At 41.5% G+C, this 25,220-nt stretch overlaps 1 protein-coding gene, 1 long non-coding RNA gene and 4 other non-coding genes across 7 annotated transcripts in view; 5 read left to right on the plus strand and 1 right to left on the minus strand.

Moving 5' to 3' along the window:
- The window catches only part of LOC124133376 (protein retinal degeneration B-like), a 173,992-nt gene extending 170,338 nt beyond the window's left edge, over positions 1–3,654 (minus strand). The window contains exon 1 of one of the 2 annotated variants that reach the window (XM_048401145.1): positions 3,517–3,654. The gene's annotated coding sequence lies outside the window, so the exon portion shown is untranslated. Of the gene's footprint in view, positions 1–1,967; positions 3,466–3,516 lie in introns of those variants that run through there. The other variant, XM_048401148.1, reaches the window with a different exon arrangement.
- Positions 3,655–13,590: 9,936 nt separating this feature from the next.
- Positions 13,591–24,902, plus strand: LOC124133375. The gene is made up of 2 exons (XR_006860911.2): positions 13,591–13,699; positions 23,571–24,902. It is a non-coding gene; the product is annotated as an uncharacterized LOC124133375 (long non-coding RNA).
- Positions 15,765–15,929, plus strand: LOC124133498. Its single transcript, XR_006860940.1, has one exon. It is a non-coding gene; the product is annotated as a U1 spliceosomal RNA (small nuclear RNA).
- LOC124133486 lies at positions 18,459–18,623 on the plus strand. The gene has a single exon (XR_006860929.1). It is a non-coding gene; the product is annotated as a U1 spliceosomal RNA (small nuclear RNA).
- LOC124133474 lies at positions 20,231–20,395 on the plus strand. Its single transcript, XR_006860918.1, has one exon. It is a non-coding gene; the product is annotated as a U1 spliceosomal RNA (small nuclear RNA).
- On the plus strand, positions 24,311–24,475 carry LOC124133507. Its single transcript, XR_006860949.1, has one exon. It is a non-coding gene; the product is annotated as a U1 spliceosomal RNA (small nuclear RNA).
- Positions 24,903–25,220: the final 318 nt, after the last annotated feature.

A 25,220-nucleotide genomic window follows, 5' to 3' on the forward strand; every position in this document is an offset into this window, starting at 1 on the left:
GAGTTACACTAGTTTCAGACACTGGGACTAACAGACATGTGGCCAGGTCTATCCCTTGTATCACTCTAGAGTTACACTAGTTTCAGACACTGGGACTAACAGACATGTGGCCAGGTCTATCCCTTGTATCCCTCTAGAGTTTCACTAGTTTCAGACACTGGGACTAACAGACATGTGGCCAGGTCTATCCCGTGTATCCCTCTAGAGTTGCACTAGTTTCAGACACTGGGACTAACAGACATGTGGCCAGGTCTATCCCTTGTATCACTCTAGAGTTACACTAGTTTCAGACACTGGGACTAACAGACATGTGGCCAGGTCTATCCCTTGTATCACTCTAGAGTTACACTAGTTTCAGACACTGGGACTAACAGACATGTGGCCAGGTCTATCCCTTGTATCACTCTAGAGTTACACTAGTTTCGGACACTGGGACTAACAGACATGTGGCCAGGTCTATCCCTTGTATCCCTCTAGAGTTGCACTAGTTTCGGACACTGGGACTAACAGACATGTGGCCAGGTCTATCCCATGTATCCCTCTAGAGTTGCACTAGTTTGGACACTGGGACTAACAGACATGTGGCCAGGTCTATCCCTTGTCAACAGATCACTGACATGCATAATCCAAAACTCCTATCCTGGATTTGATGAAATGTTTACAAATGTCAGTAGAAACTCAATGTAACATATGAAACAAATCTGATCCAATTTATAACCAATGCTGCAGAATTTACAAAAGCTATTAATCAGGGTTTCAAATGAATTTCTATTTTCACTAGTCGGCAAGAATTATCTGCTACTAAAATAAGCTGTCATCTATTAACGGAAAAAGTGGTAGTCAACACAGAAATGTCACTCATCCTTTGGGGGCATTGGTGGCCCAGTCGTCTAAGGCGCCGGGATTTGCTGTGCAGAGTTGCGTCCCTTGGGCACGTCAGAAACCTATGATTGTGGCTTCGAATCTCAGTTCGCCCCGATTATGTTTCTAGGTTTGTCTGCACCATACCCGTGCTTGTGGGTTTCACCGAAGTGGTAAACATCTGAGACCTGCATCACCTCGGGCTTTCCTCCCACATTAAGCTGACACGCCTTGATGTAACTGGAATACTGTTAAAAGCGGCGTTAAATCCAACTCTCTCACTCATCCTTTCTGAATCCTGAATTTTACTAGTTTTGGAAAAACAGACTGAAATATAGACTTGTTCATCAATCTCCTGAGTTAACATAAAGATAGATTCAAAATAACACTGTTACAGTTATATCACGGCAGCCACAAGTCATACAAAACACACAATAGGGGCCCGGAGTCAATATAAAAGCCTTGGGGCTTGAAACCATAAGTAGTAATGGTGTATGATGTATCAACACTCAATCTAGTAAAAACTAAAGATGTTATTGAAACAGCCAGCCGACGCTACACTGAGAACGCCACACAATGACACACATGCCCTGCTACCTTATCTATGTGCTGGGTATGATGTTACACAAAGACAGCCAGGCAATGACACACATCATTGGTCCCATCCAACAAGTCTGAAGCTCATTTCGGAGTAGTGGTTTATGTAAAGTAACTAGATTTAGGGTGAAAAGAACTTGTTCCTTGTTGCCTTCAAAACTCACACTGATACTTTTCAAATGAAAACAATTCCATCTTTGGATTTCTGTCTTTTTTATTCTGTTTCATGAGTATTTCATGTCAATCCATGTCATGTCATTTCATGTCACTTCATTTCAGGATTGACTACAAATAAAACAAAAATACCATTACTCTAGATTGTAAATACAAATAAACTATACTCAAAAACATTTCTTTGCAAAAGAACATTGTATTTTAGGACACATCAGGAAATTTATGGTAATTACAAAAATGTTATTTACCAGAAGCAACGTAATTAATTCAAATACATAATATCACAATTATACATCAAAAACTAAAGATATTAGTTAAAATGCTGTTGTATTTACCTAGTTGTTGACCACTTTTATCAACTCATGTGGCTACCTAGCCAGCTGCCATGAGGCTCTGTGCATGCCTTACCTGCCTTGATGACATGCATCTATAAATAAACTAGTGCAAAGCGCACCCTATTGGGCTTAAGAAAATGAAAATAGTCTACCTTGATACCCAACTGAAGCATCATAAAATGAAGACATCTTTAAGTGTATGACCATTACATCCCTCTTCATGCTCTAGTTTCACTGTTCTCAGACTAACAACTAGTGGTTGTGTCTATCCCTGGTGTCAATCAATGACAGCTCATCCCACTACATTCAAGACATGATGTCATGCTAAGAGAGTCAATGATACACATTCCCAACTGTTGTAAGGGTATGATGTTACACTAAGACAGCCAGTGTCAGACAGTGCCCACAATTCTCAAGGCACGACGCTCAGCAAAGACAGCCAGTCAATGACGGACACATCCCTCTACCTTCAGGATATGATATTAAGCTATGACAGCCAGTCAGTGACAGCAAGTCCTGCTACCTTCTGGATGTGTTGGGTGTGATGCTACACAAAGACAGCCAGTCAATGACATATTTTCCGATCCCTTCAAGGTGTGACCCTCTGCAAAGATGTGAACTGTTTTGATATTGTTCCGAGATTGTTCAGCTCCAATGAATATACAACACAAATCTAAGATACTATGAGGACAGAATCCTGCTTTGATACAAATGGAAACCTCAGTTCATCGATCCCAAATGATGTCAATCACTGGATTGTCTGGTCCAGACTTGATTATTTACAGACCGCCGTCATATAGTTGGAATATTGTTGCATGTGGCACAATGGTCTTGTACAGAAGGTAAGTGGATGAGCGTCTATGTAAAAAATCTGAGTCCTTAATATCCATACCTCAAGCATCAGTCTTACTGTTTATATAAAAGTGCACATTCTGGCATTCAGAAATATAATATCAATTAAAAAAACAATAATGTGACACTTATGGACACAATGTATCTGAAAAATCATCAAAATTTAGTATCTAGTCCGGTGAATTTTTCGGACACGTACGGCTTGCCATCTGCTCTGCACTTTGTTCGGGAGTGTTTTAATGTGAGCGAAACTGTTCACAGTTCACATTTGGCAAGTTGGGTTCAGCGTCAAAAATTATTTTACTATGGTCACCCTTCCCACAGTTGGCTATAAAAGTAATACAGTGCCTCGTGTGACCCTGGGGTATGTGTGCGTCTGTATTTGTGCGTGTAATACCCACACTGATTCACGAATGCAGACGACCACTGAGGATACGTCAAGATTTCGATCTCATAGAAGACTCCGTGTCGGTAATACACGAGAGTCTACAGTCAACGAGTGTATATCTCAGACGTTTACTTAGTGATTCGAACAAATGCAAACACAAGGTCATCTTGATAAGCTGTAATCTGCAAAGAATATAGATAAAATAGCTTGTTGGACTTTGCAGGAGGCTAGCACAGGCTGAAAATCAAAACAATCTCCTGGCACTCCCGTAGCATCGCACATAACGCTATCCAATGACGCATTGCCTACCTTTAGTTGTTTTGTCAACAGGGAGTCCTGTGCATGGACAAGCCGTCACCAAGATCTGATTAGTCGATCGGTTTACTACACAAACGTGTGCAAGATAAAAACATCACAACATTATCGCTTCTTCAACCTGTCATCTGCTTCAACGTCATTAGAATATAATATTGGTGGTACAACTAGTTTTCTATGAATAATATTGGATCGATATACATAAGCATTAATCTCACAAACAAACAGTAAAACAATAAATACTGAAACATTTAAAAGATGAAAGAATATCCTTTTATTGTGTAAGATATGATTTGGTTTTATTTGAAGCAAATCATCAATTTCTCCTTTATACATAATTCGCTGTAGGACTAATAGTATTTGTCTTTATTTCCGGTTTCCCACGCCTGACGTCACTGCATAGGAAATGTCTGTGGTTCTCACTGAAATATTTTCGGCTTTGCTACTCTTTCAAGGCTATATGTTTTTATTTTCGCAAAATAGTTTTCAATTAAAATGAATACCGTAAGAAATTATATACTTTACCTCTTGCAAAGCTCAACAGTTTCAATGTTTGATAACAGTTTTGTTTTATGAATGTAGGTGTCATTTCCATTGCGTGGGCATTTCTAATATTTCCTTCCCGATTGTAATTCTTGGTCGACATGGTTAATGAAAAAAATTCGATTTGGTGAAAAGGTAAAAGATCAGAGTACATATACTTGGTATTCCCTTGGCCTTTTCTAATATTCCGAGAAAGAACTATATGCCAAAGATTGATTCATCGCGTCTCTGTAAGAGTACACTATAACCATTAAGTGCATGTACAATAAACCGCTTTTGCATATCAATCAATAAAAGCGTCATTTTCCAGGAAATCGTCTTTATGGTTGTCACGACAACGTCACTCTGACGGGATTTAAGAGTAAGTATTTACGAGAAGACAATTGTTTAAGTTAGTTTTAAGCAAGTCAAGGCAAGCCTATTGCTACACTTACATTATGCACCTAAGGTAGAATCGGTATTTGAGATCCACAAGTAAATGGTGGTAATGAATTTCTAAACGCGCCGGGTATGCAAGCTGTCGTATCCACTATAGGAAACAACCACGTCCTAGATAAGGGTAGGGGGAGCGTATAGTGGACACGGGTTCTATTTCCCCCATGAGTGAAGCCCATTTCTGGTGTCCCCCACGTGAAGCGGCGTAAAACTCACTCACTCACTCATGCTAGATAAATATGTTATTACAAAGTGGGTTATCGACAACATTTCACATCACCTGAGACGATGTAGTAAGGGATGTATGTCGTCCGTTTACAAACTGGTGAATCTCACGAGCACGGTATTGTGTGGACAGACCAAAGGACACTCTGAGCGGATTAGAGGATCCTGGCACGGCAAAGGGAGACAACGAGGCACTCTAATAACACTGTGGCGTCCTCATCGATGTTGCTGTAGTTTTCTCTTGTCGAACAAACATCGCTTTTAGGGCTCACTCCTTCATGTAGTCGTGGCAAGATTGATTCTAAACACCTGGTCAAACTGTGAAGCACTATTTATACATTCTAACCCTGCAGATGCAACCATGGAGAAAGATAGTTTTCTTTTACCAACCAGTCAGACAATATCTGTAGTATCTTGGACATTACAAAAAAAATAAATCAGTTTCATACGTTATATTTCTGATTTATACATGAGGTATCGGAGTGTATTTAAATAAAAGAAAGGGGGATTTTTTTTTATTTTCCAGTTTACCATTTCACAAAGCGATCTTAAGGCAAAAAATTTCGTAACTCCCATACTTAACGTAGGCCAACGACAGTCGCAGCGATGATGTCGCTTTGGGAAGCGGGGTCTAGATGTGTAGTTATTAAGTCCCCAAATTCTGCGTATATATTTTATGACAATTATCGGTCCAACATGCAGTTAATGATTAACTCAAGCAAGTGAGAGACTGTCGCTGTGGCACACATACCTGTAACTTAAGTACCTCGCGACCAGTGAAGATCGGGGCTACACACGATGCACAGGTCGATCCAGAGTGAGTGAGTGAGTATGGTTTTACGCCGCTTTTAGCAATATTCCAGCAATATCACGGCGGAGGACACCAGAAATGGGCTTCACACATTGTACCCATGTCGGGAATCGAACCCGGGTCTTCTGCGTGACGAGCGAACGCTTTAACCACTAGGCTACCCGACCGCCCCTCATTGTCCCCGATCCAGAGAGCGGTGCAGGGGTGCGTACCCCCTTTTTTCAGACACCTGACTTTTTAACTGCGCTCTCGGCAAGTTTTGTTTATTTGTCTTGTTGTTCAACGCCGCACTCAGCAATGTGCCAGCTACATGACGGAGGTGTATAAATAATAAAGTCTGGGCCAGACAATCCAGTGATTGACATCATGAGCATCGATCCACGCAACTGGGATACGATGACATGTATCAACCAAGTCAGTGAGCCTGACCAGCCGATCCTGTTAGTCGCCTTTTACGACAAGCATGGGTTGCTGAAGACATATTCTACCCCGGATCTTCATGGGCCGCTCTCGGGAAGTCACGAAATCATATGCGCCGACACACAGACATACACACAGACATACAATAAACTACGTTTATAAAGAACACGCTTATAACGTACTGACCGATACAACGCACTTATTTTTTAGTCCCGGTCATTTGTTGCATATACAGTAAACTACGTTTATAACGACCACGCTTATGACGACCAGACCGATATAACGCACTTATTTTTTAGTCCCGGTCATTTGTTGCATATACAGTAAACTACGTTTATAACGACCACGCTTATGACGACCAGACCGATATAACGCACTTATTTTTTAGTCCCGGTCATTTGTTGCATATACAGTGAACTACGTTTATAACGACCACGCTTATGACGACCAGACCGATATAACGCACTTATTTTTTAGTCCCGGTCATTTGTTGCATATATGCTGTATATATGCTTATAATGAACTACGGTTATTACGAACTAAAATTAGTGGTCCCTTTGAGTTCGTTATAACCATAGTTTACTGTATATATGCTTATAATGAACTACGGTTATTACGAACTAAAATTAGTGGTCCCTTTGAGTTCGTTATAGCCATAGTTTACTGTATATATGCGTATAACGAACTACGGTTATTACGAATTAAAATTAGTGGTCCCCTTGAGTTCGTTATAACCATAGTTTACTGTATATATGCTTATAACGAACTACGGTTATTACGAACTAAAATTAGTGATCCCTTTGAGTTTGTTATAACCGTAGTTAGCTGTATTGTAGTGAATGTATGATTACATTATCTACTTTTTCAGTCGAGTTGCTGGTTGACTAACATACGTATATATATTTATAGTCCAGTTTTGACGCCCCCTGCCGTGATGTTGCCGCACTACCGATAAACGTCTCTTAAATCCTCACGCATTTACTCCTGTCGGTGTTCGGCTAATGACTGCAATGTTGTTTTTGCCGAGCATGATTTATGCCAGAACTGACTATATCTACTTCCAAACCTGTGTTTCATATCGTGAACAGGTACGACAGTGCACATTCTGAACACTTTTGTTTTCTGGAAGTGTGACGCTCTTTTGTCAACGAGTTATGAGTTTATGGTCCAACACAACTTTTGGCAATGTCCCAGCAGTGTTCCAGCAATGTCTTAGCAGTGTTCCAGCAATGTTCCTGAAATGTTTCCTGAAATTTCCCAGCAATGATCCTTAGATGTCCCAGCAATGTCCTAGTGATATTCCAGAAACGTTCATAATATGGTTCTTCGGTGTGACGAGCGATCGCATAAATTACGAGGAGAGGATATCGCCCTTTGGTGTGCTATGGTGAAGGGCCTTGCTTCAACATTGATTAGACATGTTGACACATCAGGTATACTCACTACTACCCCAGAGCGTATACCTGGCGACACATCAGGTACTCAATTTCACCTCAGGGCGTATACCTGGCAACATATCAGGTACTCACTACCCCCTCAGGGCGTATATCTGGCGACACATCAATACTCACTACCCCCTCAGGGCGTATACCTGGCGACACACCAGTACTCACTACCCTCTCAGGGCGTATACCTGGCGACACATCAATACTCACTACCCCCTCAGGGCGTATACCTGGCGACACACCAGTACTCACTACCCTCTCAGGGCGTATATCTGGCGACACATCAATACTCACTACCCCCTCAGGGCGTATACCTGGCGACACACCAGTACTCACTACCCTCTCAGGGCGTATACCTGGCGACACATCAATACTCACTACCCCCTCAGGGCGTATACCTGGCGACACACCAGTACTCACTACCCTCTCAGGGCGTATACCTGGCGACACATCAATACTCACTACCCCCTCAGGGCGTATACCTGGCGACACACCAGTACTCACTACCCTCTCAGGGCGTATACCTGGCGACACACCAGTACTCACTACCCTCTCAGGGCGTATACCTGGCGACACACCAGTACTCACTACCCTCTCAGGGCGTATACCTGGCGACACACCAGGGTATTCACTACCACCTCAGGGCGTATACCTGGCGACACATCAGGGTATTCACTACCACCCCAGGGCGTATACCTGGCGACACATCAATACTCACTACCCCCTCAGGGCGTATACCTGGCGACACACCAGGGTATTCACTACCACCTCAGGGCGTATACCTGGCGACACACCAGGGTATTCACTACCACCTCAGGGCGTATACCTGGCGACACACCAGGGTATTCACTACCACCTCAGGGCGTATACCTGGCCACACATCAGGGTACTCACTACCACCTCAGGGTGTATACCTGGCCACACATCGGGGTACTCACTACCGCCTCAGGGCGTATACCTGGCGAAACATCAGGGTATTCATTACCGCCTCAGGGCGTATACCTGGCGAAACATCAGGGTATTCATTACCACCTCAGGGCGTATACCTGGCGACACAAGGTGCTCACTACCTCCTCAGGGCGTATACCTGGCCACACAGCGTACTCACTACCGCCTCAGGGCGTATACCTGGCGAAACATCAGGGTATTCACTACCACCTCAGGGCGTATACCTGGCGACACGCCAGGGTATTCACTACCACCTCGGGGCGTATACCTGGCGACACATCAGGGTACTCACTACCACCTCGGGGCGTATACCTGGCGACACAAGGTGCTCACTACCTCCTCAGGGCGTATACCTGGCGACACACCAGGGTACTCACTACCACCCCAGGGCGTATACCTGGCGACACATCAGGGTACTCACTACCACCCCAGGGCGTATACCTGGCCACACATCAGGGTACTCACTACCACTCCAGGGCGTATACCTGGCGACACAGGGTACTCACTACCACCCCAGGGCGTATACCTGGCCACACATCAGGGTACTCACTACCACCCCAGGGCGTATACCTGGCCACACATCAGGGTACTCACTACCACTCCAGGGCGTATACCTGGCGACACAGGGTACTCACTACCACTCCAGGGCGTATACCTGGCGACACAGGGTACTCACTACCACTCCAGGGCGTATACCTGGCGACACAGGGTACTCACTATCACTTCTGGGCGTATTTCAACAATACGTTTGTTTGTTCGTTGTTTAACGCCGCACTTAGCAATACTCGAGCTATGTGAGCGCGGTCTGTAAGTAATCGAGTCTGGACCAGACAATTCAGTGATTGACGATATGACCATCGATCCACGCAATTGGGATCGAGGACATGTCATAAACCATGTCAGCGAGCCTACATTTTAAGTATGAAAAGACACTTTTGCTGTTTGAAATAGAACATATGGTACACAGCCTAGTTTGTATAAAATTTGTTTTGCAGACTTTGGTTGAAGCATATATATATTGTTTTTTCCAAGTTCATATCTATCAGTCAGCTCGTTCATAAAATTTGTAGTTTTTTAAGAACCCTACACATACCCATGAAAAACTCTGAGAATAGCAAAATTAGATCAGAAAAAAATATTGTCCCCAACAAAAATAACCCCGTAGAATATTAAATGGTTTGTCCTTTAGACAGGCACTTTCATATTCACATATTCAACAGCAGAGCCTGCTACTGTGGCGCATCGACAATATAAGCCCACCCACTCCCAATAGGGATTCAAGAGCTGAACGAGATCGCCGAATGTCTTGCTTTTCGTTAGCGCCGACTTAAATCAGGATCAGGTGGTTACAAATGTCCCATGTACCCTGACGGCGTTGATCGTTGCCCTTTCTATCAACCATTGTTTTTGTCTACATCGTGCTCGAGTATTTATTTGTTGTGTTCTTGTGCTGACTCGGCATAGCACGATTCAGCGGCTTGACATCACTTGAACGTTGGAAACAGCTGGCGAACAGAGGTGAAGGACACTCTTGTGAACTTGTTCACGTTTGTGTCAATTTGACTAAATTCAGCAAAATTAAATCCGAGTGTGCAGTGACACAAGTTGTGCAATCAAATCATTGTAAAACAACATTATATCTTCAAAAAGTCCCCGGCAGGTCGTTTCAATCAAGATTCCACGCTCAAGCCGCGGCACTCAATCAATACAAGACGCTCTACAAATTTCAAATGTTCGGTCTAAATTGCAGAACTCATCCCATTGCTTTGCAGTCGAGCTCATTCCTTCTTAGCCTGTTTTCTTTCTCGTCAGATAACACGTGCGTTATTGTTTTACAAAAATATCTTTGGATTACATAAATCTGACTATTGACTGAACAAGTGAAGGTTTGATTAGAAGATATCTGACTCGATATATTGTTTGACAAACATGTCGACTTTCAAAAACATCCCAAACGATGACTAATATCAATACTTCATTTAAATATTTTCCTGGGTTTGCAATTTGTATCCAGAGAGTGACTGAGGGTTTGTCACGGTATAATAACGATGGGTCTCGCAGAGTTTCTTCCTCATCCCCAAGTGCATCATTTCCCCAGTCTACTGTTCACAGAGCCTGACCACCCGATCCATTGTTTGTTTGTTTGTTGCAATATTCCAGCTATAATTATGACGGTGATCTGTAAATAATCGAGTCTGGACCAGACAATCCAGTGATTGACATTATAAACCAAGTTAGCGAGCCTGACCATCTGATCCCGTTAGTCGCCTCGTACGACAAGGATATAGTCATCTTTCACGGCAAGCATGGATTACTGTAGACCTATTCTAGCCCGGATCTTCACGGGTCATCCGATCCATTGGGTCGCCTTGATCTTAGGTTGTAGACTAACATCTAGTCTCTGTAATGAACATATTTTCCAGAAGAAAAAAACAGTTGCTAAATTATAGTTATAGAATATAATAAAAAGGAGCCCAGATACCGTCTTCATTCAGACTAGCATCTAGTCTCTGAAATGAACATATTTTACAGAAAGACCAGTTGCTGAATTATAGTTATAAAATATAATTAAAAAGGGCCCTGAGACTTTCTTCTTTTTCAGATTTATATGTCACCAGGTCTCAACCGTAATCCCACATGTTGCCTGGCCAGAGTGGGGTCTTTGGGAGTGGTGGGGGAGGCTCACCATTTGCTAATACTAAACATTAATGGCAGGTATAGAGATTGGCTGATAATTACAAACTCCGTGCTCGCTTGTGAATTCGGCAGATTTGTACAGACCCTGACTGCAGTAATCTAGACTTGCAAAACATTATAGACTTGCATGGGCTGTATTGGATATATGTGTTTCAGGGTCTGTATGACAGACTACCTAGGTTGCACAAGTGGCATAATCTCGCGAGCGGTGATTGTTTGTTTGTTTGTTATTGTTTAACGCCACACACAGCAATATTCCGGCTATATGATGGCGGTCTGTAAATAATCGAGTGTGGACCAGTGATTGATATCAAGATCAACGTTCTACGCCATTTGGATAATATGGCATGCATCAAACAAGACCATTTTAAACTAACACACACACACCCGATCCCGTTAGTCGCCTCTGACAACAAGCACGGGTTGCAGAAGACCATTCGAACGGGGTGGTTACAGGATTGAGAGAGTAAGCTTTAAGTGTCTTCTGTCTTTAAAAAGTCAAGATTTGTGAAAATATGAGTTGTTCCATGAAATATTGCCAAGGGTATTCAGTCATGATACTGATTTGTTCAATGGACGTCACGTGAGGAGCGTTTGCCCGGGGAGCTATATAAATGCGATATAATCTTGAACGGGACGTTAAACTCCATTTCAAATCACATCACTTCACCTCTTCTGTGTGTGTGTGTGTGTGTGTGTGTGTGTGTGTGTGTGTGTGTGTGTGTGTTGCAGCATTCAGCAACATTTCAGCTACATGACGTCGGTCTATAAATAATTGAGTCTGGACCAGACAATCCTGTGATTGATGCAGCGATCCGCCCCTTCGGGGCACTATGCAACCCCACCAGCCACGTCCTGGAGCCTTACCACCCGATCCATCATATCGCCTCTCAGCATAGGTTCCTGGCGTGCCCAAGGGACGCAACTCTGCACACCGAATCGCGGCGCCTTAGACGACTGGGCCGGTCTGGACTCCTCACGGCTTCCCAGTGGAGTTGTCTGTTCTGACTTGCAATAGGGTGCTGGGCACAATTCTACCCCAAATCCCCACTGGTCAGAATAAAAATAAATATCCGAATTATCGAAACATGCATGCAGCTACTACAACAACAACAACAACAACAACAGCAACAATAATAATAATGATGATTTCTCAGCTCCCTTGGGAGTATACAAACCAAGCTGAGGCGCTAGAAGGTGTACATTCTCATTACAGCCCACCCGTGAAGATCCGGGTTAGAATAGGTCTTCAGCAACCCTTACTTTTCGTAAGAAGCGACGGACAGGATCAGATAGTCAGGCTTGCTGGCTTACTTGTTGCATGTCATCGTATCCCAATTGCGTAGATCGATGCTCAAAATGTCAATCACTGGATTGTTGGTCCACATTTAGAGACTGACGACATACAGCTGGAATGTTGCTGAGTGCGGCGTTAAACAACAAACCAAACCAAAACATTACAGCCACATCCTACAGTGAGATTCCATTTTACTCTCTTTCTTTTGTTTGCTGTTTAACGCCGCACTCAGCAATATTCCAGCTATATGACTAATCGAGTCTGGACCAGACAATCCAGTGATTGATATCATGAGTATCGATCCACGCATTTGGGATCGATGACATGTATCAACCAAGTCAGCGAGCCTGACCACCCGATCCATTTAGTCGCCTCTTACGACAAGCATAGTCGCCTTTTACGGCAAGCATGGGTTGCTGAAGACCTGTTCTACCCCGGATCTTCACGGGTCTCTTTCTTAGTTTTTAACTGAGATAATAAAGGAGGTGACGAGAGGGAAATCACCGCGCCAATTTCGTCGCCTCTTACGACAAATATACAATAAACTGGGAAACTAATGCTCTTTAGACTTCCACTGACGAAAATTCTGTTAAAACGTTATTTTGATCCAAATGGCCTCTTTCAAAGAGAAGGCATCCTAATGTGCGAATGAACTAGTGAAATACCTTTAATCGTCCGTACAAACAATATTTCGGATTAATAAATCATGGACGCGTGTTAGTTATGGATCTTTAAATAATTAACAGCCGAAATCGCCCTAACTATCAGCTCTCCAATGCATTGTTTTCATCTAACGGTAAATGGATGCAGAGTTTCATGTTGTTAAAATAAGGTAACATGAGTTACCTCCCTTCCTTCGCTGAGCAATTACAAGTTGAATTTTCAACACTGGAGTTTCTGTTCGTCGCTGCCCGTTCCAGAATAAGCGCGAGTTTCAGAATTGTTTTGTAACTGCAGGTTAAATTGTGATAAGATGACTTCATTGAACCGAAAACAATCAGTCTCGATAATACCTTTCTCCAAATCAGTGTAAAGGGATGTATGTTTGCCACTTACATTTGGGATAAAAGCATTTGTTGTTAATTTCACAAGCGTAATTCACCCAAATAACACTGACACCACACAATATGTCAATAATGTTTGTAAAACCACTGGGTACTATTTTCTCCATGAACATCACGTGCACGTCACGAATGTGGCGCACGGACTTCACGTGCTTGGTCTTTCACGCGCTTCGTCAAACGTATGGTGGTAGTCAACTCTGGTACGGCTGGTATTTTGTGACAACAAATGATACGCCAATTGCTGAATATGGGACTTTTTAAGAAGGAAAGGTAGAAGAAAGATGCGTTGCGGGTAAATATTTTTCTTGCCAGGGTCTTTGTCGAAGAGACGAGTCCAGGGTCGAGCAGGGAGATTGTCAATGGAATTTTCGGGATAACCGCTGGGGTTACCACATGACATGAAAAATATACCTCAACTGGAGGATATGTTTGTTTGTGGTACGCCGTACACAACATCGAGCATCGACCTACGCAATTGGGATACGGTGACAATTATACGACTAGAAGACCAATTCTAACCCGGATCTTCACGGTTCCACCAGAATACACACTAAATAGAAACAAAGGACTGGTGGATTTTGTGTTTGATTTCCTCTATAGGTTAAGTGTGCAATATTTTTGATAAGAATGATTTGGATAATGGAGCACTTTCGTTGTTTTAATCAGAACATTCGGATTCCGGAGGTATCAAATTCTAAGGTAAATAATCAGAGATTTTAGAACTACGACTATCGTAAGTGAAGTGAGTTTGTTTATGGGAGTTAAGATAGCGGTGGCACTAAGCTCGCTTTTCGGGATGTCACAAAATGATCTTACCGCCCCGCCGATTGTTTGTTTGTTTGTTTAACGCCGCACTCAGCAATATTCCAGCTATATGACGGGGGTCTGTAAAATAATCGAGTCTGGACCAGACAATCCAGTGATTGACATCATGAGCATCGATCCACGCAATTGGGATACGATGACATGTGTCAACAAAGTCAGCGAGCCTGACCACCCGATCCCGTTAGTCGCCTTTTACGACAAGCATAGTCGCCTTTTACGGCAAGTATGGGTTGCTGAAGACCTGTTCTACCCCGGATCTTCACGGGTCCCGTCGATTGTACCTCCTTTACTTTAACATAAATTTGAGACGGTCGTTGCTCCAGTATCGCCTTGGCCTCAAAGTTCTGAACTATTGTCTGGTCCAGACTCGATTATTTACAGACCGCCGTCATATAGCTGGATTATTGCTGACAAAACAAAACAAACCCCAGCTCATTTGTGAATATGTTCATGAGAAAAGCAGACAGTAAAATCTACAGTTGTCTGTTGGAGAACATAAATATATTTCCCTAGCAATAAGGCAATGGAAGAAAATGAATGTCTATTACAGGAATAATTGCTCTGGTACCTCTATCCACGCGACAAGGTAAGGGGATAATGTATAAACCGTTCAAATAAATATTTCAAATGAAAAAACCCAAACCCAAACCATAGAAGCCCGCTGGCCTTGCAATTTCACCTATGCCATTTTGACCACGACTATATTATTTGCAGGCCATAGTGATATAGCTGTTGATTAAGACATAAGGCACTTCTCGTCGTGTGCTTTATTTTGCCACGTGCCGTTGTTTTTGTGCGTGTAGCTTTACAACTGTGATGGGTACAAACAGATCGTGAAATCTTGAAAGCTATATCTGTAGATCTATACATGTCTTGTGAATTGTTCGCCGCGAATAGCTACAACATTGCTGATGCGGCGTTAAGCAATATTCACTCACTCACTCACTCACTTGTGAAATGTAACATCATTTGTTCATGTAACATCTTGTGCTCGGAGCTAAACTCGAGATTGTGAGCTTCCTGTGGTGCTTAAGTTCTAAGAGCTGTTATGTTGTCGCTGTTTGATTTACTAATAATGGGTACGTGTGCTGTTCTGTTTTGCGCAAACGAGGTATCTCTCCGTTCGCGCAACCGACCTCTGATGCTCGTTTGTCGCGGGCTGGCGCCTTAGATACGATTTGATTGGTTGATGTCTATGACCTTTCGCAAACTCGTAACAGTGTGGGTAACAAGGTGGGGATGATATCCTGGTGAGGATGCGAAACCAGGAGTGGTGTCGGGAGAACAGAATTGTCCGCCGCTTGAAGTTGAGGTGTATTAGGAAATACATACAAGTTGTCGATTATATGTAGACAGGTGAGATAGACCTTGTTCGCCACAATTTCAACAACATATTATTCCAAATTAATTTAAATAGAGCGTACTTCAAACATATCCACATTATTTAAATAACATGTTACCGTATTGCCTGGACACCACAATTCAGTTGATCACAACCAAGTATTAGTACTAAATTGTGGCTTCGGTAAAGCATACTTACCTGGTACGGGAGGTTACCGTGATCCGCAAGGCGGTCCTCCCAGGGCGAGGCCTTTCCATTGCACCTCGGTTTGGCTGACCCCTGCGATCACCCCAAATGCGGGTGACTCGAGTACGTAATTTATATGTGTGGGGGTCTGCGTTCGCGCTAACCCCTGAAAAACCCAAAACAAAGAATAGAAAGTATTTAAAACGTTAAATGGCTTGGCTTGACATTGTTTCCATGAAGGCCCCCACAAGTAGAACTTTGTTATTCATTTCCATAACATAAGAATGGCTGATATGATTTGTGAGTTTGTAACTTGTTGAAAATATTGCTGATACATTTTGACAAACATATTTATTCTTTAAAATTTAAAGTACAAAATAGGCGTTCATATAAAAGTATGTTTGGAAGTTTTATATATTTTTGTGGTGTATATATAATAATCTATAATAATGAAATGCTTCACAACGGAAAATAAAATGAAACTCGTCTTCAACGGCGGAAGAGTCACATAAAACTGACCGGTGAAGATCCGGGATAGAATAGGTCTTCAGGAACCCATGCTTGCCGTATAAGGCGACTATGCTTGTCGTAAAAGGCGACTTTCGGATCGGGTGGTCAGGCTCGCTGACTTGGTTGATGCGTGTCATGGATCCCAATTACGTGGATCGATGCTCATGATATTAATCACTGGATTGTCTGGTCCAGACTCGATTATTAACAGACCGCTGGAATAATGCTGAGTGCGGCGTTAAACAACCACAAACCAACCAACAAACCGTTTTGTTAACTCATGTTTGTATGACGTTTAATGTCCTGGGCCCCGTTCTACAAAGAGATCTTAGCGCTACGATTGTCGTAAGCCAGTGTTAAAGAATGGGAGTTACGATCAACTTAGAGCTAAGATCATTTTGTGGAACGGGGCCCTGCGAAGTACGTCCTAAGTCCGCGTCCTCGTGTTGCGAGTATTAAAACGGTAAAACCATACCACCCTCTCTTTATCCGATTATTTTGTCAGATTTGAACAAAATGTGAAGATTGAAAACTAGTTTTTATTTTAGTTCGATGAAGTCCGCCTGAACTATGTACCACCAGTGTTGTGTTTACAGGGCAGTTTAACAATCATATGTATCTGTCAGTAGCCATAAAGATGAAGATCCGGGGTACAAAAGGTCTTCAGCAACCCATGCTTGCCGTAAAAGGTGACTATATATGCTTGAAGGTAAGAGGCGACCAACGGGATTGGATGGTCAGGCTCGCTGACTTGGTTGATGCATGTCATCGATCCCAATTGCGTGGATCGATGCTGATGATGTCAATCACTGGATTGTCTGGTCCAGGCTCGATTATTAAAGATTGCCGTCATATAGCTGGAATATTGCTGAGTGCGGCGTTAAACAACAAACAAACAACAACATGAAGTTGTAATAGAAATGCTGATTAAGTCCTGGAAATGTTTCCATGGTTTTGTGAATTGAGGTATATCAATAATAAAAGTATAGTCTAACGGACTCAGTACCGTTACTGCTCGTATTTAGCTCATGGGCTTGGATTTATTTGAAAAATCGATTAATCTGCCGTACCGGTTATCATTCAACATGTGTTGTAGCACGCTTCTATATGGCTAATGTGCACCAATATTGCAGCAAAACGGGCTGTTAGATTTCCACATTTACAAGGAGCCGCCTCCGCGGTCTAGTGGATAGAGCTTCTGCCGGGAGAGTGGAAGGTCCGGGGATTGTTTGTTTGTTTGATTGTTATTGTTTAACGCCGCACTCAGCAATATTCCAGCTATATGACGACAGTCTGTAAATAAAAGAGTCTGGACCAGACAACCCAGTGATTGACATCATGAGCATCAATCCACGCACTAGGGATCCCGTTAATCGCCTCGTACGACAAGCGTAGTCACCTTTTACTTTTTTTCTCTCATTCCATTTGTGAGTATTGTTTAATTATACGTGGGATATTTATTCTTCCTATAATATTTTCGTCCTTTTTAGTTTTTATGACCTGGGCTTAAATTTGAATAAAATATTACTGAATTTAAAATATAGTGAATAGGTAAAAATCTGTAATTAAGCCCAGAGCTTAATCACGTGCTTTCCCGCCACCCTCGTGTTCAGACTGACGAGAAGACAATCTCTCAATGCGACCCGGGAGGTTCGCGGGCTAGCATTTTATTGGCCCATGTAAGTTGGCTTCCATATTTCATTGTCTGCAAGCTCTGAACAGCGCCGCTTAAGTTAAGTGCCCTGGAAAGACTTCGGTGCTGATTATATAGCTGACTATCGCGGTATTCATGACATACGTCGTAAAAAAGACAGAGCCCTTAAGCCGGAGTTGGTGTAGTTAGTTAAGTTGATGGATATCAGCTGTAAGCTTCACAGACACGCGTCTCCTTCAATGAATGTTTGCCCCCTTTCAACCCTGTAAGGAGATTAGGCGGAATACTTGGACTGTGTCTGACGCAAGTGCCAGTTATTTACCCAAAGAAACAGGACTTAATGCACGCACTGAACAGTGGTATTTGAACATTTAATACCACAAAGTGCAAAGGTAATTTGTATATTTAATTACGTAGGTTATGTTTTTCACTTCTCTCTATGCTGTTTATGCAGGATTCAATATATATGCCGCAACACCTCAAGTGAGAATAATCCAAGCAAGTATTAGTACTAAATTGTGGCTTCGTTCAAGCATACTTACCTGGTACGGGAGGTTACCGTGATCCGCAAGGCGGTCCTCCCAGGGCGAGGCCTTTCCATTGCACCTCGGTTTGGCTGACCCCTGCGATCACCCCAAATGCGGGTGACTCGAGTACGTAATTTATATGTGTGGGGGTCTGCGTTCGCGCTAACCCCTGAATAACCCAATTCAAAGAATAGAAAGTACTTAAAACGTCTAATGGCTTAGTTTGACTTTGTTTTTAGAAGGCTCCCCCACAAGTAGAACTTTGTTATTCATTTCCATAACATAAGAATGGCTGATATGATTTGTGAGTTTGTAACTTGTTGAATATATTGCTGATAAATTTTGACAAACATATTTATTCTTTAAAATTGAAAGTACAAAATAGGCGTTCATATAAAAGTATGTTTGGAAGTTTTATATACTTTTGTGGTGTATATATAATAATGTATAATAATGAAATGCTTCACAGCGGAAAATTAAATGAAACTCATCATCAACGGCGGAAGAGTCACATAAAATACACTGTTTTCTTAACTGACCCGTGAAGATTCCGGGGTAGAATAGGTCTTCAGCAACCCATGCTTGTCGTATAAGGCGACTATGCTTGTCGTATAATGCGACTAACGGGATCGGGTGGTCAGGCTCGCTGACTTGGTTGATACATGTTATCGTATCCCAATTGCGTGGATCGATGTTCATGATATCAATCACTGGATTGTCTGGTCCAGACTCGATTATTTACAGACCGCCGTCATAAAGCTGGAATATTGCTGAGTGCGGCGTTAAACAACAAACCAAACCAAAAACCAATCTGGACTAATACTCTTAATGCAGGTGATAGTCTGCGTATTCAATGTGACATTTTGACGCATAAGGCAGACACCATGATTTGCGATATTGGTTTGTGGTTACCTTTTTGACAGGTGTCGATTCAATTTTGGTCCTGTTCTTGACTCATAAGTTTCTAGTTATTAAAAGAAATTCATAAGAAAGTCTTATGTTAAAGTGTTGCTCGTTCATTCCATTTTCGAGTATTGTTTAATTACACGTGGGATATTCATTCTTTCTCTCATATGTTCGTCCTTTTTAGTTTCTATGACCTGGGCAAACATTTGGATAAAATATTACTGAATTTAAAATATAGTGAATAGGCAAAATCAGTAATTAAGCCCAGAGCTTTAACACGTGTTTCCCCGCCATCCTCGTGTTCAGGCTGACGAGAAGACAATCTCTCAATGCGACCCGGGAGGTTCGCGGGCTAGCATTTGATTGGCCGATGTAAGTGAGCTTCCATATTTCATTGTCTGCAAGCTCTGAACAGCGCCGCTTCAGTTATGTGCCCTGGAAAGACTTCGATGCTGATTATACCATCGCGGTATGCATGACATACGTCGTAAAAAAGACAGAGCCTTAAGCCTGAGTTGGTGTAGTTAGTTAAGTTGATGGATATCAGCTGTAAGCTTCACGGACTCGCGTATCCTTCAATGAATGTTTGCCCCCTCTCAACCCTGTAAGGAGATTAGGCGGAACACTTGGGCTGTGTCTGACGCAAGTGCCAGTTATTTACCCAAAGAAACAGGACTTAATGCACACACTGAACAGTGGTATTTGAACATTTAATACCACAAAGTTCAAAGGTAATTTGTTTATTTAATTACGTAAGTGAAGTTTTTCACTGCTCTCTATGCTTTTTATACAGGATTCACTATATATGCCGCAACACCTCAAGTGAGTATAATCCAACCAAGTATTAGTACTAAATTGTGGCTTCGGTCAAGCATACTTACCTGGTACGGGAGGTTACCGTGATCCGCAAGGCGGTCCTCCCAGGGCGAGGCCTTTCCATTGCACCTCGGTTTGGCTGACCCCTGCGATCACCCCAAATGCGGGTGACTCGAGTACGTAATTTATATGTGTGGGGGTCTGCGTTCGCGCTAACCCCTGAAAAACTCAATTCAAAATCAGAAAATCCCACTAAACCTGGAAAACAGGGAAGAAAGTCAGTTCATGTAGAATTGTTTGATATCAGTTGTTTCCAGAAACAAATAGTGTCTGAAAGCAAAGTGATATGGTAAGCATTGTTACTCATCTCGTTATATTATGTAGATAGACAGAAGTGTTTATGAAAGTCTGACTCCCAAACATTACATACAGTGCATAACATATTTTTCTATACATACAGTAAACTACGTTTGTAACGAACACGCATTTAACGAACTGACGGATATAACGAATTTAGTTTTAGTCCCGACCATTTCGTGTATATATGCTGTATGTATGCTTATAACGAACTACAGTTCGTGATCCCCTCGAGTTCTTTATAACCGTAGTGTACTGTACATGAACATTGCGCTTGTGTTCTAAAATACTTGAGCAATTCCGGCAACACAAAAGATCAGTTACGGGGATGATAAGATCAGTAAAAATTAACACATTCATAAGTGTGTCCCTGATATCACTGTAATGTATGTGTGTTTGTTTGTTTGTTTGTTGTTTAACGCCGCACTCAGCAATATTCCAGCTATATGACGGCGGTCTGTAAATAATCGAGTCTGGACCAGACAATCAAGTGATTGACATCATGAGCATCGATCCACGCAATTGGGATCAACCAAGTCAGCGAGCCTGACCACCCGATCCCGTTAGTCGCCTCTTACGACGAGCATCGTCGCCTCTTACGGCAAGCATGAGTTGCTGAAGACCTATTCTACACCGGATCTTCACGGGTCTATCACTGTAATGAGCATGACGGCAGAGCATATGCTTTGTCTTCTAAAATCCACAAAAGTCTACATCCATTTAATTTCTATGGGGTAGACAGGAAGGTTTTTCACATGAGTAGTTTGTCCAGACAACTGCCCGAAAGAATAGTTTGTTGGCATTTGTGAAAAAATGAATACTTTGCCTTGTGGAAAATAGCCAAACGTGAATTTAGTTTGTGTAAATAGTAAAAAATGAATAGATTGTTTGTAATTGAATAGTATGCTGGATATTGATGGTAAACAAAATAGATCGTTCTAGAAAACATCATCACCCCCCCCCCCCCCCCCTCCTTACAAATCAAATCGATGCTCTTTCATAGAAACTGTTGGTTGGTTGGTTTGTTGTTTAACGCCGCACTCAGCAGCAATATTCCAGCTATATGACGGAGGTCTGTAAATAATCGAGTCTTGATCAGACAATCCAGTGATTAATATCATGAGCATCGATCCACGCAATTGAGATCGATGGCATGCATCAACCAAGTCAGCGAGCCTGCCCACCCGATCCCGGTAGTCGCCTCTTACGGCAAGCATGGGATGCTGAAGACCTATTCTATCCCGGATCTTCACGGGCTATGTATGTGGTTTAATGTTTTTTATTCTTCTTTAAGTGATATCATAAATTAGACAAAAATAGAATATGGCATACCGATCCTGTTTTTTTCCAACTGTTTCAACAACTCTTAGAAGGATGTACAGAAATATCGCACGTGTCTCAATATAAAACGTGAAAATTTGTTAAAGGCAAGTAGTGAGGAGATAATTTCACAGTAATATTTAATCTTGTAACATGTTGGTATAATGCGGTTGAAAAATATTTAAATGATGTACACATTTTGCAAGAAAATGGAAGGGTCTGTAATTTTGATGAATTTGAGAAAAACAGTTATGCGGCATCATTCCTCGCATTCCAGGGTATAAGAAATGCCGTACTTAAACATAATGTAAAAAGACCAGGCAAATACTTTCTAAATTACATACATATATGCCCTTTCAAACATCTGACGTCTCTGTGCTGAAGACAAAGCTACTGAAGCACTGCCGTATGTATTTTTTACTTTATTTGATCGAAGTCTTACAAGAACAGGGTTATGGTTAATGGAAAGATATTTTTCTCAAGCATGAAGATTAGGAATTTGAGACTTTATATTTAATGAAAGACACGTGTAGATATCCACAAAGTATAAGATTTCAGTGGCTCTATTCAAAATAGCCTTACAACAGACAACTTCCCAAACACGACCGGATAAGTAGATTTCAGCTGTTAATTGTGCAATATTTTAACCGAAATAGTTACATTTTATGTGAAGGTTGTCATGAAAAGTGAATTTGTAATAGACTGACCAGTTAATTTGGCAATATATCAGGACTAATACAATTTACCAATTTACATCAGTTTTGGGTTTATAGGTAAAAATATTAAATCCTTTAAACGCAATATCATCAGCTTAAAATAGCATTATATGATTATTATTATTATCAAAAAAAAGAAAAAACAAATTAAACCCTATATGTCCACAAATTCAGGAAGAAATAGCCAAATGTTATAAGGTATATAAATACAATGCTTTTCCAACTATAATCTGGTCAAATGGTATTCCTTTGGGTCATCCTACAATGTATTTCCAGAAACATAAAGACATACATTGACATTTTCAAGTAGATAATCTACAAGTATCAGCAACCGACCATACGTTGTTTGATAGGTCTTTCTCAGAAGTTGACGGATGACAAAGTAGACGAATGTTTCTATGGATAACAACTTCTCCTTATATAATTATACTGTAATAGCGACGTTTCGGTAATGGCCCATGTTACTAAAGTTTCCTTCTGTTAATTGTTATTAATAAACCTACTCACGTTGATCCCTCTGACGAATAATGGTTGTCACTGTTAATCTTTCACCTACGATATATAATTCGGTATAATGATCTATACTGAAACGTTGATTTTACAATATAATATAGAAGTTATCTATACTACTCAAAAGAAGTTAAAGAACACCCAATTCTTTCATATTACTATAGTTAATCTCACATGCCAAGACATATTAACTATAGTAATATGGAAGAATCCGGTGTTCTTTGACTTCTTTTGAGTAGTATATACACGTCTGTTTGCTTTGTCATCAATTCAGGTTTTGAAAATTAAATCGATTTTGTCACATAGTTCCATGTGGTCTTCCAGTTGTCTGTTGATAGATTTGATTCTGATATATATATATATATATATATATATATGTACGTAGCTATTGCAGTATAATAGTATAATAAAGAAGTTATCCATAAATTATTTTTAAAATCTCGTCTACTTTAATTACCATCTATAAGCACTGAGTACTTTTTCTTTTCTTACAGTGTCGCATCGAATGAAACCCATTCACAGTGCAGCCTGAAGTTCCCTGCATTTCGTTACCTCGGTGCCACGATGACTTCAAACGTCTCCTTGGTTTTGTGAATTGAAGACGTAATCCAATAATGAAACCATAGCCTGACTACGTGTCTTGGAGCTCCACACCTCGTGTTGAGGCTGAAGAGACACACTGAATGCGACCATAAAGGTTCGCGGGCGAGGATTTGATTGGCCGATGTAAGTGACCTTCACATTTCATTGTGTGCAAGCTCTGAACAGCGCTGCATCGGTTATGTGCAGTCGAAAGACTTCGACTCTGAGTGTATAGCTGGCTATCACGGTATTCATGACATATGTTGTGAAACAGAGACATGTTAAGGTGGGGTTGGCGTTAATCAGTTCAGGTAGATGAATATCGGATGTCAGCTTCATGGATTCGCGTATCCCTCTCCGAATGTTTCCCCCTCGCATCCCTGTGCGGAGATAAGACAGAATACGTACGCCGTGTCTTTACAAGAATATCTGTTATGTTTCTATAGAAACAGGATTAATACGCACATTGAAGAGTGGTATTTAAAACGTTAAATACCACAAAATTCACAGCTATTTTATATATTTAATTACGTAAATTATGTTTTTCACTTCTCTCTATGCTGTTTATACAGGATTCAATATATTTGCCGTAACACCTCAAGTGAGTATAATCCAACCAAGTATTAGTACTAAATTGTGGCTTCGGTCAAGCATACTTACCTGGTACGGGAGGTTACCGTGATCCGCAAGGCGGTCCTCCCAGGGCGAGGCCTTTCCATTGCACCTCGGTTTGGCTGACCCCTGCGATCACCCCAAATGCGGGTGACTCGAGTACGTAATTTATATGTGTGGGGGTCTGCGTCCGCGCTAACCCCTGAAAAACTCAATTCAAGAACAGAAAACCCAGCTAAACCTGGATAATAGGAAAGAAGTTAGCGGGGAGGGTAGAAAGTTAGTTCATGTAGAATTGTTTTATTTCAGTAGGTTTTCACACACGTTTTCGTATATTTGGATGACCTGTGTGTTATGTATATTCGTGTTTATGTATGACTAAAAAAAACCAATATTGTTATTTGTTTACATACTCATGTTATTCTTCACATGTATGGTAATTGTTACTTTTAATGTTTCACCTTCAATATGTAATTCTGTACCATGTTTCATGTTTAGTCTTGCGCGACAACGGTATAACGATCTGTAGCCGAAATAATGCTTTTACAGTATAATAAAGAAGTTGTTATCTATAAACCTGTGTCTTTGTCATCAATTTCAGGTTTTGAAAATTAAAACGATTTTGTCACATAGTTTTGTCATCTTCCCGTTGTCTGTTAATAGATCTGATTCGGACATATACACGTTCGAATGTTGTACGTATTCCGCACGTACGGCGTGTATCGAAAACACGTACGTGTGTTGTACGTATATTTCTTGTTACATAGCTTCTCACAGAGACTCGTTTAATAGAATAACAACGGCAAGTGTCGATGAACGTAATGAAGTGACACAAAACAGCGATAGTCCTTATGAAAACTATAACAGAAAATCGCGTGAGTAATATTGTATTGATAATGCAGCCTATCTCACACTGAAACATTTCGTGACAGTAGAACAATCCCCGGATG

This window comes from Haliotis rufescens, unplaced genomic scaffold (genome assembly GCF_023055435.1).
Source record: "Haliotis rufescens isolate VD_foot unplaced genomic scaffold, xgHalRufe1.0.p SCAF_21, whole genome shotgun sequence".
NCBI lineage: Eukaryota > Metazoa > Mollusca > Gastropoda > Lepetellida > Haliotidae > Haliotis > Haliotis rufescens.